The sequence below is a fragment of the Pipistrellus hanaki genome, assembly GCF_964339955.1.
Source record: "Pipistrellus hanaki genome assembly, chromosome: 4".
Lineage (NCBI taxonomy): Eukaryota > Metazoa > Chordata > Mammalia > Chiroptera > Vespertilionidae > Pipistrellus > Pipistrellus hanaki.
In genome coordinates, this window is record NC_140506.1 from 17,672,704 (window position 1) to 17,686,425 (window position 13,722).

Consider the following 13,722-nt stretch of genomic DNA (forward strand, 5'->3'; position numbering starts at 1 on the left):
AGCCATTTAAATTTAAGGTGATTAGTGATTACAATACATTGTAAAATCTTTAAAGGAAAAAGAAAATATTTTGTGGGCCTCTTGGTCCTTGTATGTGTGTCAACTCAAGTTATAATTTTAAAATCAGTAAGAGCTTGTCAGAAAGTTCAAGGAGTGTAATTGCAGTGGAAGGGTCACCGATTCCCCCATTGCACCTTTGCTAGCAAGAGGCAAGCGGTGGACAGTCTGATGAAAAAGCCCTGGTGGCAGCACTGCCTTCACCACCTGGGACCCGCTCGCTCCCTGCCTCCATTCACCTCCAGGAGTTGTTTGAGTAGCTGGAGGCAGCAGATAAATTAAAACTAGTTTCCCAAGTCATTGTAAGCAGCTTTTAAAATTCCCCACCATGAGGTGGAAACTACCTAGTTGATAATGGTAACAAATTTACATGAATGGCTAGGAGTTTTCAGCTAAAGAATGTGATCTGCAAGGAGTGGCAGGTGATTCCATGGCCTTGCTTACAATGTTTAGTTTTTATCATTGATATCAGCTAAGCAGAGTCATAGCTACTTAAGTATAAATTGAATTAGAAAAAAATTAATTGCAGTAACTAAATGCCTAAAATATGGCAGGCTAAACTGTATTACATGTGTTAAGAATAAGCAATAATGATCAAAGATCTCAAGGATTAATTTATTTTCATTTGTCAGATGAGGAATCTATATGATGCTTGAGCCCTATCCAGATTGTTTCATTAATTTGTTTTGTTTTGCTTTTCTCATATGCCATTGTTATTATCATTTCTAATTGCATTGTAAGCTTGAATTGGGCTTGTACCTGCATCTTGTATTTTGTTTAAACTATAGGAATCATTTTTGGTTTCAGTCATGTGTATCTACTTTATAGATTTAAGTAGACTTCATCACAAAGGTTTAGAATTATGTTAAAACAATGTGAAAACATGGTTTAACCCCCGTGACTGCTTGGACACTTTTCACCGTGTTCTATTAGGGGACTTAAAGGCACAGTTAAAATTCTCCTGTTCCCCTTTTCAGTCTTATCAGAATCTGAGATCTTTATCTGTAGGAAGAATGTGGCAGTTTAAAATTCAAGCGGCTACTAGGAACAGAGTGCTAGACCCGCTCTCTCTTCCCTCTGCCTTTCCTAAATATTTTAAAATAATAAAAGATTTGAGGTATGGTTATAGATTTTTGAAGGACATAGAAAGAAGATTTAAAAGCTAGTGTAAAATAGTAAAAATTTTTATAAAAGTTGTACATGTGATGAGAAGGAGAAACTGGGAGAGAGGGAAAGAACAAAACAGAGACTTAAGAAAAAGACTCTGAGAGTCTGAGAGGGAAGGATTTAGACAGAAGCAGAAATAAAGATTAAAAGAGAAAGTAATATAAGTGTATAAGTATAAATGTGCATGTGAGAAAGGGAGGGAGAAAGACATGAGCAAGAGACAGGAAAGGGCAGAGATTAGAGAGGGAGAGAGACAGAAGGTGAAGTCAGAAGAGACAGAGACTATCTGAAAGAAAGGAAGACTTAGATTCCAAGGGTTTAAACCTCAAAGAAAAAGACTGACAGGACCAGGCTCCTTTCAATTAAGCTCCCAAGGGTGACCTTACAAGTGAGAGAAAAAGCTATTAATTTCCTGATGAGCACTGGGCAGTTTATTCAGTCTTGACAGAGCCGATGGGACCTCTAGGAAGATATCAGTCCAGGGAGCCACCAGACAAACTGACTGTTTTCCTTGGACATCAAGGACTGTAGACCTAAGAAGGAACACGTACTGGAGGAACACAGCCGCTGAACTGGACTGAAGTAGAACAACGGACCTTTGAGGAGCTAAAGAAGGCTCTCGTCTCAGCACCTGCCCTAGCCTCGCCAGATATCACGAAGCCCTTCCACCTTTACGTGAGTGCGGTAAGAGGCATTGCCAAAGGGGTTCTCACTCAGACTCTAGGTCCCTGGAAGAGACCTGTGGCCTATCTAAGAGACTGGACTCTATGGCAGCAGGGTGGCCAGCGTGCTTCCAGGTAGTGGCCACCACAGCATTGCTGGTGAAGGAGGCTAGGCAGATAAGCGGACTCTGGACCAGGAGCTAACCTGGATGGGTCAGGCTTTTCTCTGGGACCAGCCCTGTGTCCGGATTCATAAGACTCTGACCATCAACCCTGCCAACCTGCTTCCAGATGATGATGAGAAACCCATTCATGACTGCACAGAGGTAACAGACGACAAGGTACTGTTCACGGATGAGAGCAGTTACATTCAGGATGGGACCTGATATGCAAGGGCAGTGGTAGTCACCTTGGACCACATCATTTGGGCACAGTTCCAGAACTTTTGGCCTTAATCCAGGCCCTTTGATGGAAACACTGTGCCATCCACAGAGGAAAGAGGGTTACTAACTGCAGCCAGAAGGAATTGGCTGAACAGAAGCAAGCCACTGAAGGACCAGATGGTTGATGGACCCTCCAGATGACAAGACTGTTGGTCCCAGAGGCTCTAGGTCAGAGTTGCCCGGTGACACCAGGTTAAGTGTCACCAAGACTTCTGAACTTCTGTGAGGCAGAGTCACTAGAAGTACTGTTTATATACAGGTAAATGCTAAGCAAGAATAGAGGGACCCCCTAGGAATTTGGGCCCCAGGAAAATTCCCTAGGAGAGCATTAGAAGGTGGGTTTCACAGAAATTAAGCCACCAACATTAAGATACAAGTACATGCTAGTTTTTATAGACACCTTCTCAGATTAGGTTGAAGCATAGGATAGAAAGTGCCTCTGTAGTAGTCCAGAAATTACTCCAGGAGATTATACCTAGATTCGAGCTGCCAGTAGTCATAGGATCAGATAACAGTCCAGCCTTTATAGCAAGGTATCTCAAAGTATAGCTCAAGCTTTAGGACAGGCCTAAGTGAAACTCTAAAAAGTTTAATTAAGTTTGTTCTGAAAACCGGTGAAAATTGGACCAACCCCCTATCCTTTGCCCTCTTGAGGGCCAGGTGTACCCCTTACTGGGACAAGTTTCCCCTTTTTTGGGAGGGGATCATGTATGGTAACCATTTCCTTGCTCAAGTCCTTACAGGTTCTGCAGTTTGCTTGTTCCAGATGCACTGCCAGTGCCCACCACAGACCCTGTAGCCCCGGAACTCAATATGGGTAAAGAAATTTGCTACCCAAGGACTCAAAGGGATGCTGCGCTGCTGTCCTGAGCACGCCCACGGCTGTTGAAGTGGACAGCACCCAGACCTGGCTACACCGCTCCCAGCTCCTGCACAGAAAACAACCTAGATCCTAGCAACCAGCAGCCTCACCCGTGAGATCCCAAGCCTGGCCTAGGAAGAGACTTAATGTCTGCAGGAGGAGAACTGAACTTCAGTGAAGACAGTACTAATGGGAACTGTGGTACTGGAGGTTTTGGTAACTGCAAGAACATTTTTGCTAGCCAGTGAGAAAGTCCAAGGCTAAATAAAGTTACATGTGCAAGGGAATAGGAGAGCAGAAAGAAAGGAATAGAAAAGGCAAAAAGAAAATTAATAAAAATACAACAGCAAGGTAGAAAGGTCACTAAGCTCCCTAGCTAAAGTTGTCCTCCAGAATAGATGAGGTTTAGACCTAATTTTTACTCTGGAGTCATAAAGGAAAGCCTCAGCCAACTTAGAAAAAGATTAAAAACAAAGCAACGAGATCGGGAGGCGCATCAAGGGTGGTTTGAGAGTTGGTACAGCCGGTCCCCTTGGTTCACCACCCTCATATCCACCTTGATGGGTCCCCTTATTATACTGCTTTTAATTCTCACTTTTGGGCCCTGTATCTTAAATTGCCTAGTCACCTTCATCAGGGAGAGGATAAGTGCTGTACAGGTATTAATGCTCAGGCAGCACTACCAGTCCATCAGCCAGGGAGATAGCCTCAAAGAAGGATATGTAGAGACAGAAGTTCCATGATTAGAACTTACCAAAAAGCAAATGGGGGAATGAAAGAATAAAAATGTTTAAAAGCTGTCTGTGTTATCTCAACTATCCAAGGCCCCCGCCAGTGATGGGAACAGGACCCTTAAAGTTGTCTCAGGAAACAGCCCTGAGCAGGGAGTAAACAGAGCAGGGTTCACTCCGACAAGATAAGAGAAACAGGATAACAGAGTAAACCTTGCTTTGACAATTCAGTGAAATAGGGGCGAGATTACCGGACAGGACTGTTGACTTAGCGCAAGCCCTGTCATAAAATACATTATTAACGAACCCAGTCTCCCCTTTTAGAATTCCTTTGTTCCCCTCTTCCCCCTCTGTGTGTAGCCCCTCCCGACGTATAGTTTTTGCCTATATATACTTGTGAGCCTTTTTGCTCGGGGCTGGACTCCTCTGCTCCTGCGTGAGTTACGAGTTGAGCCCTAGCATGCTAGAATAAAAAGCCTCTTGCTGTTTGCATCAAGTGACACCTCCTGCGGGTGATTGGGGTCGCCGTTTGTCCCTGGGACAGAGTGAGGGTCTCCCTCTGGGGGTCTTTCAAGGCCGAACAGAGATTGGGGCATTAGAGGCACTAGTTTTATTTCTGAGAATAGCTAAGTTCACAGAAGCCCTTACTTTAATAGAGAATATCTTCTATTGAGGAGACAAAATAATTACATCAGAAAGTAAATATATAACATATGTGATAGCGAAAGAGGAAGAGAAACAATTCAAGGTAAGGTGAAAGGAAAGGATGGGGAGATATTGTGATGTGGTTACAAGATGCCTCTTTCTTAATATCACTCTGGATAAATACATAAATGCAGTGATGGAGAGAGAAGATGCCTCTCTCTTAATAACACTCAGGATAAGGATATAAATGCAATTATGGAGAGACACATTCTGGTGGAGATGATTCCAAACAGGGGTAGCTGCAGGACAATGCCCCAAATCAGGATGTTTTTTGATGTTTTAAGAAACGACATAAAGACTGGCATAGTTGGAGCAAAATGATGAAGCAGATAGAGTTACACAAAAAGAGCAGGGCAACAGGGGTGTGCGTGCGGGCAGAATCATGGAGGGAGCTGTAAGTCATCAGAAAACATCAGGAGGAAAGCCTGTGGATAGTGAGATGTTATTTAACTTGTACACAAAACAATGCAGAGAAAAACACTACTGACAAAAGAATCCATTAACCTACAGGGGGAAGGAGAATAGGGTATAAGAATGTGACATCAGATAGCTACAGACTTAGTCCAGGTGATGAATGGCATTGGCTTTGACTAGGGCAGTAAATAGAGGAAATATAAATAGATTCTAGAGATATTTCAGGTAAAGAGAAAACAGGATGAGCTCTTTAATTGAAGGGTGATAATCCCCAAAGTCAGAACAACTACAAGAAATCTTCCTATTTGCTAAAGGCGACATTAAAGTGAAGAAGAAGTGGCTGCATCCAGCCAGCAGCTGGGTAAGCGACCAGTTCTTGAATACATCAAGGATCCACAGCACACTTTTTATCTTAAAAGACCACTTTCTCTCTAAGAATTACTTTTTGATCGTCAGGAAAGTATTAGGGAGAAGAGAATTCATGACACCTAACAATAGAAATGAAGATAAATATTTTATTAATACATTAGCTAACTCTACAACGCATGATTTTAGCATACAGTTGACAATGCTCATTCTATTGTAGGACAAGTAAGACTTCATAAAGGTCCATTCCTTTTCCTCAGGGACAAAAATATCAAAGAGCTGTTGGTAACAGGTTTCCCAGATAGCCCATATGATTCCCAACTTTTTGGTATTCATCCCATTATGTAGTCCCCTCTCGTATTGTATCTGGTCAGTTTGTGTCATCCACAAAACACAGGCATATCACCTCTGAGTCCAGGCCAACACCATTATATTGATTCTCTTTGTCTCTCTGTCTATCTCTGTTTCTCTCTCCCTTTCTGTGTCTTTATCTTCAGATAATGCTCTCTGGGAAAAGGCAATTGCAATATAATGAGGACACTCTAGCCCCATGGAGATGCTCATGAGGTGAGAAATTGAGGCCCCCTGAAAGCAGTCAACAAAGAACAGTGGCCTCCAGCCAATAGTTTTGTGTGTGTGACTCACTTCAGAAGCAGTGTCTGCAGCTGCAGCCAAGAACTTCACACATCTGGTGGACATCTTGGCTGCCACTTAATGAAATCCTAAGTCAGAACCACCTTGCTAAGCCACTCCTGAATTTCTCACCCACAGGAACTGGGACAGATCAATATTTATTTTCTATAAGCTGCTAAACTTTGGAGTAATTTTTTATGCAACAATAATTAAGCAAGACACATTTTAGGATTGAGACTGCCATGCTGTTGCAACAAAAACTTCACATGTTGCTGAAACAGGTTTGGCTCAGTGGATAGAGCATCAGCCTGCGGACTGAAGGGTCCCAGATTTGATACCAGTCAAGGGCATGTACCTTGGTTGCGAGCACATCCCCAATAGGGGGTGTGCAAGAGACAGCTGGTCGATGATTCTCTCATCAATGTTTCTAACTCTCTATCCCTCTCTCTTCCTTTCTGTAAAAAATCAAATATATATATATTTATAACCTTCACATGTAAGGCTGGCTTTGGAACTAGAGAGTCAGTGGAAGCTGCAAGAATCTTGAACAAGTGTTGATGAAAGATGAAAAGGCTTTTCATAGATGGTTTGTAACAGTGTGGTGGCATTTGAGGGTGTTTTTAAAATAAAATGCTGGCTTAAAATAGCCAAAAAAAAAAAAAAAAAAAAAATCAGGCATCTAAAGGGATTGGAGAGAGAGAGAGCTGTAACTGTAGCCAGAATCAGATCTGTCACTTTCATCTCCACACAGTTAATGTCCATAGCTAAATATGTCATTTGCTACAGTGCCCAGTTCCTATTTGCTATGTCCAAAAGGAAATTTAAGGGCTTTCTTCTCTAATTATGCAATTCTAAAACCACTCAGTTGATGATGTAGAAGGAACCTGTTCTTAGCACCTGATTTGTATTCTAGCATTAGGCTGGTCCCTCTATTGGCTCTTTAGAATGACAATGTTTCTTTTTTTGTAGTTTTTATTAATATGAGGTCAGAAGTGTGGAGGACTGGGGAGGGATGTGCAAAGTTTGTCTTCTTACCTGGATGCCTCAATGAGAGTATATTACCATTTTTGAGTCAAAAACAATCATTAAGAACACCTTTCCTCAAAGTACTTTAGACATCTAACCTGCATAATCATAATAAAAGCCCAGCAACTCAAACAGTGGAACACCCAGAATGACCAGAGACCAGAATGACTGTGGCACCTTGCCCTAAGTGGCTCTCCCCCTAGCAAGGACCCCCACCCTGATCGGGCCATGGTCAGCCAGCAAATCGCCCACGACCCCTAGCCCCAGCTGCCCCCGCCAGCAGGGCCCCCTATCCTGATCTGAGGCCCCCTTCCGGTTGGCCCCTCAGCCATACACCTGGCCTCTACCCTATATAATAAAAGGGCAACATGCAAATTGACCTTAACAGTGGAACGACCAGAATGTCCACTCGACCAGTTGCTAAGAGGCACACTGACACTTTTCAGTCCCTTTCCCCAGCCAGCAGGCTCCAATTGCCCCATGGTGAATGGGAAGCTGAGGGTGGATGGCAGAGGGCATGGGTGGCACCAGGCCAAGGCCCCTGCCCCGCCAGTCACCCTACACACAGAGGGTGACCAGTAACGGGGATGGGCCAGCAAGTGGGTGGAAACAGCCAATTTCTTAGTTGGTTCCTCCCCCGAGGCAGCACTAATCACCTGATGGTGAATGAAGACCCAGGGGTGGATGGCAGTAGGGGGCGAAGCTGGCTGCAGGCAGCCAGAGAAGATGGCCCTGATCACAGGCCAGGCCTAAGGACTACACCCATGCACTAATTTCACCGGCAGGCATCTAGTATACATATATATATATGGCTAGTATGCTGTGTCTGTCTGACCAGTTGCAATAATGTGCACTGACCACCAGGGGGCAGACACTCAATGCAGAGGCTGCTGTAATGTTCACTGGCCATTTACAGAGAAATGTCATTGCATATTGGCCCCCCAAAAGCAACACTCACTTTCCTGAAAGTGGGACACAGGCTCCATCACCACCCCAGAGTGACAGCCCACCAAATCACAGCCAACACTGGCAAGACCCCCTGGCACAAAATGTGTCCCACAGCCCAGCCCAACCTGGAGACAGTTGCTGTGGGCACCAGGTAATGTCACATAGCAATGCCAAGCTTCCTCTCCCTAACGACTAGTCTCCTTGCAGTTTCTTCAGCCCAGGAACACGACTTGCTTTATAGCCAAGTGCAAACATTTTATACTTTAACAAAATGTCTGTGAAGCATTTTCATGTGCCTCATCTCATCTGATCCTCAAAGAAGTCCTGGAGTAAAAAGATAGGAGAGTTGGTAGAATCCTATTTTCTTTTCATTAGCTGGAAAAGAGAGATTTAGAAAGTTTAGAAACTTGACCTGACTGAAAACAAGTAAGAAATGGTGGAACTTGGAAATGACTTCAAGTTTTCTCACTGCACAGAATATAGTCAAACACTGCTACAGTTAAATATTTTACCCTTTGTTCCCTGCATGATATATAGTAATAATGTGCTTCATGTTGATATTTACTGCTGTGTTACTGACAATTACCTGAAAGAGAAGTTGGGGTGCTTCACTGGGCTGGAAAAAAAAGTTAAGCTACATCAGAAAGCAGGTCTAATTAAGCAAGTTGACTAAGTTGACTCACACATGCATGATACATATAAAGCTCTAGCTGGCACCAATCACATGCATATGTTTCGATCTGTCATTGTTGATGGTGAATTAGTTTGACACTTCCATTATAGAGAAAGGGCAAATAGCTATATTAAAATATTTCTTATAATTAATTTCCTTTTAATGTGCATGAATCTGTGCACTCAGCAACTAGTATACATATAAAATATGTGAATAATGAATGGGTCCTTGCAATGAACTGCATTTTACAAAAGATCTGGTAAGAAATTAGTGATGGTTTAGTGATAGCAAAAGTAAAAGAAAGAAGTGTTTATGTATACCCATTCCACATTTTTCCCTCGTATTCTAAACATTCACTTCTGTATGTTTTCACTACCCTATGAGAGGTGCAATGTGAATTCCCTCCTCTATCTGTGTATTCCAGGTCTGTGTACCATCTGTCATGTCTGACATGATTGCTGGATAAATACACCCTCCTTTGCTGTGGTGATGAATGCTGTGTTCCATACTTTCTTTTGGTGGTAGAATCAGTTTCTGTTTGGACTTTATGATTTAAATAGAATTCTGTTTTATGCAAGGTTTTGATACTTCTAAGCAACATCAATGTGCTTTCAGACATCCTTAGGTCAGAGAAACAGGAATAAAAGTATTCTTATAGTAAATTTCTTGAATCTTGCAATTAAATTTCTTTTATGCAGAATATATTTTCTTTGGAAGATATTGCTTTTAGTTAGTTTGTTTCTATTAAATATCTATTTATGTACATGCTATCTTAGAATTTTGTTCCAATATGTACAAATTTTATTTAAATACTATTTGTACAATTTTCAGAAAACTCTAGAGTGTTTCCAAGCCTTTGTCTTGTTGGGGGGAAAAATACTCAGTGGGCTCAGAATATTCAATTGACACCGAGTTAGAGTAATAAAAGAAAATGGGGAATATTTGAAGTAAAAGATGTAGATGAGCAGAATTTTAAAAAGAGTAAATTAAATTGGAGATGTATAGCTAACATGACTGAGTTCCAGGTTCTTCATTTTAGCAATTTGCATGGAAAAGTAATAGAGATTAGCAAACTATTGTGCAATCTGGTGTAATTGCAGCACCGATGTAATACATGCCATGCCATGGATGTATTTGTGTACAAAATAACCACAATCCTGGCATAACAGAGAAATAAAACTTTAAAGCTGTTTTTCATGGGATAGGAAAGAGAAATCAAAAAAATTATGAACTAAGGTATATTTTTTTACTCTCCTGTCTTCTTGCAGGAGCTTCCAGCTGTTATGCTCTCACAAGCAGATTAGTTGAGAAATACATTAAAATGTACAAATTATGTCTTTACAGTGAAATTAATGAGCAGTTCATCCACTATAAAAAAATAATTTTACAAAGGAAATGCTGCATCATTAAAGTTAGCATTTATGCAACCCAAACATGCAGAGTAAAATGAAAGCAGCTTTCTCAAAATGGTGCTATATTCCACTAAAGTGCCTATCATTTAAAATGAAGAGCAATAACACGACTCCACTCTTTTAAGGAGGAAGGAAAGATGTTGCTAAAGTCATTCATCTTTTTCTAAAAAAATGAGAGTTTTAATGGTCTTTAAAATCTTAAAACAGAGCACAATTTTGCTCTATTGTTGTAGTATATGACATCAAAATTATGCATTAAAAGGCAGTAATGATATGGTAGATAAAATTGTTTAATTTTGAGACAAATTGGCATAATTATATTTAGGTAATTTAATTTCTGAGGTATTAAAGTACTTTTATACTTTTACAAAATTGTGAAGTTTCACTGAGTTCGAAAGAACTAGACTTGAACCTACTATCATATTCTATATCTAAGTGAGTCAGCGCTTAGCAAACCACCACCAAGTCAATGTTTTCAACATAGAACACCTATCTATCATGAAGTATGGGAGTTTTATAGCCAGTGTATTAAGGAACTTGAAATAGAAAATGGGATTAATCTTTTGCTTTATATCGGTGCTCTAACGTAAGGGCAATAAAAGTCCTACCTACTTATGATTACATTAAACCTCTTTATAGGGTCAAGTGATTCTTCATTAGTTTCAGGGAGATGGAACCCTTTCTTATTTGTCCTCTTGCCATTTCACTAGTCAGAGATCAGAAGCATGAAATAGTGCTTTTATATACACTATGCTTTCCTATCTACTGCGAGGATGATGAAATTTAAAAGTAGTTTGCATTTTGACACCTGAGAAAAGAAGGCAGTTTCTAGATATAAATAGAGGAGTAATATAAAATGTACTTGGTTACAGATTCAAAGTAAAGAAGCAATGATTATAATATGAAACTGATTACACTGTCCCTAGCAGGTTTGGCTCAATGGATAGAGCATTGACCTGTGGACTGAAGGGTCCAGGATTTGATTCCAGTGAAGGGTGCATACCTTGGCTACAGGCTTGATCCCTGGCCCTGGTCAGGCATGTGCAGGAGGCAACCAATCTATGTGTCTCTCTCACATAGATGTTTCTCTCTGTCTCTCCCCCGCCTTTTCTCTCAATAGGAGAATCCTTGAACTTGCATTTATAACAAATTCTTACAAAATGCTGTGGAATAATCACTAAATCAACACCTTTGTTTTTTGCAAGATTCAGATTCCACAAATAACTATTACATACTTCAAGTGCCAGATGCTAAGCTAAGTGATCTCAGACACAAGCACTCATTTTCTTGGGTCAACAATCCTTTGCATCATCCACATTTAATATAAGCAAACTGACAGACGATGAGGATAGCAAATACTAACTTCAACTGCACATAGTTAACACTGTTGAAAGGACTTTGAACTCACATTCAGAATTCTACTTAAATGGAGTAGTATAACTATAATGGGAAATAATGAGGTCAGAAATAAATGCAGATTAAGTTCCAGAAGGGAGGGATTATACCGCTTTTGGGTTTGAGAAGTGAATGAGAATTTAGACTTTGAATGAAAAATGTGCATAAGCATTCCTAAAAAAAAAAAAAAAAAAAAGCATCAGGTCGGAATGTGGTAGGTACGCCCCATCCCTACATTACACTTGTGTTGACTTGAACCATCATGGCTCTCATCAGGGACACGTTCCTTATTCATGGCTGAGAGTCACCAGTAATGTTCACTTACAGAAAAAGTGTGTGTGTGTGTTGGCTGAAATAAGTTTGTTCATTAAGCAGGATGTATTGTTTTCTTTCCTTTGTTTGTTTGTTTTATTGCTACACAAGAAGTTACCACACATCTGGTGGCTTCAAACAGCACCCACTTATTAGCCCATAGTTCTGTAGGTCCAAAATATTCACCTGTATTCTATGCTCAAAAGACCTCCAAGCAGAAATCAAGGTGCTGACCAGGCTAACCTTTTGTCAGGAAGTTCTAAAATAGAGTCCATTTCCCAGCTTATGCTGGCAGAGTCCAATATTGGGCAGCTGGAGGTCTGAAGCTCTGCTTTCCTTGCTTGCAAACCAGGCTCTTACCTCTGCTAATACAACCCTCCTGTATTCCTTCTCACGTCATCCATTTAGTTCTCAAAGCTGGCAGCTGTGTGTTTAGTCTCACACTTCAGGTGTCTCCCATTCCCCCTTCTGCTACCGGCTGAAGAAAATGCTGGGCTGTTAAAAAGCTCATGTGATTACATTAGGCCAGGGAAATTACTCCAATCAGAAGGTCAACTGATTATACACTTAATTACATTTGCCACATCCCTGAGGTGGTGTAAAGTAACATATTCATGAGAATGCTATTCATTATATTAACATTCCCAGGGCTTATGCTGAAAACTTTGGTGGAGGGCACTTTGTAAATTCTGCCTGCCTCGTAGGACATATTTCTTTTTTAGCCTCTTTCCTCAGTCAGCCCTACCCCTTTGAGAATGAAGTTGCTTATTCAGGAATGACTTTCTTGGCGATCTAAACACCTAAAGGCCTTTCACTTGACTTCATTATATTATTTAATACTTTTGATAAACTATATTTTCTGGGTTTTCACAAACCTATTTTTTTCTAATTTAATATATCTTTGACCACATTTGGGTTCATTTTTCTTTATTGTTGCTTTGCATGTTCATTTTTTATGTTTTCTTTTTGTTGTTGTTAATCTTTACCAAAGGATATATTTCCATTGATTTTTAGGGAGATTGGAAAAGAGAGGGAAAGACAGAGAGAAACATCATTGTGAGAGAAACACATTGATTGGCTGCCTCCTGGACAAGCCCCCACCAGGGGCCCAGACCTAGGAAGAGCCTGCCACCAAGGTAAGTGCTCTTGACCGGAATCGAACTCAGGACTATGGTCCACAGGCTGATGCTCTATCCACTGAGCCAAACTGGATAAGGCCATGTGTGTGTGCATTTGTGTGTGTGTGTGTGTGTCTGTGTGTGTGTGTGTGTGTGGTTTTGCTGTTGTTGTTTGTTTTTCCTTTATCAGCCTTGACATGTCTGCTGAGCCTCTGGAATACAATTATTTCTTCCTCCTGTTGAGCATTTGCTCTCATGGATTCCATGATCACACTTCAACATATATTACTAAGACTGCCTTTCTTGTTGCTATGTAGTCTTTGGCTTGTATTTGAAAGAGGCTATTATCCTCTTTCAACTCAAATGTGCAAATCCTTTCCTTTCTCCCATAACACATTTCAGTTAGAAAAATCACAGCATACCCAGGAATTCCTGGCAGAAATTTCAAATGCAGTGTTTTGCTTTTCCTTTTTCTCCTTCCTGTCTATTTTAACAAAAAAGAAAATATCTTGAACGTGTATCTTTATTATTCATATCAGAAATTACATTTTGAATGTATTATGCATCCACTTAAATTGTTCATGAAATTTTCTTACCTAATTTTTAAAACCCCATTCTGTTACCTTTATACTTCATGAACTTGAGAGATTTTAAAGTTGTTAGAAAGTCAATGTATCTGTAGATTACAAACGAGTAGCTACAATTTTATATTCTTCTAAGATAAAGAAAATAGACTTTTAGTATTTAAGAAAATGTACAAAGAAAATGGACAATAGTTTTTTTTGTTTGTTTTTTTTT

General features: G+C 40.5%; 1 long non-coding RNA gene across 1 annotated transcript; it reads left to right on the forward strand.

Moving 5' to 3' along the window:
* The first annotated feature begins 1,416 nt into the window (after nt 1–1,416).
* LOC311620931 lies at nt 1,417–2,608 on the forward strand. Its single transcript, XR_014794770.1, has 2 exons — nt 1,417–1,484; nt 1,614–2,608. It is a non-coding gene; the product is annotated as an uncharacterized lncRNA (long non-coding RNA).
* The last annotated feature ends 11,114 nt before the right edge of the window (nt 2,609–13,722 follow it).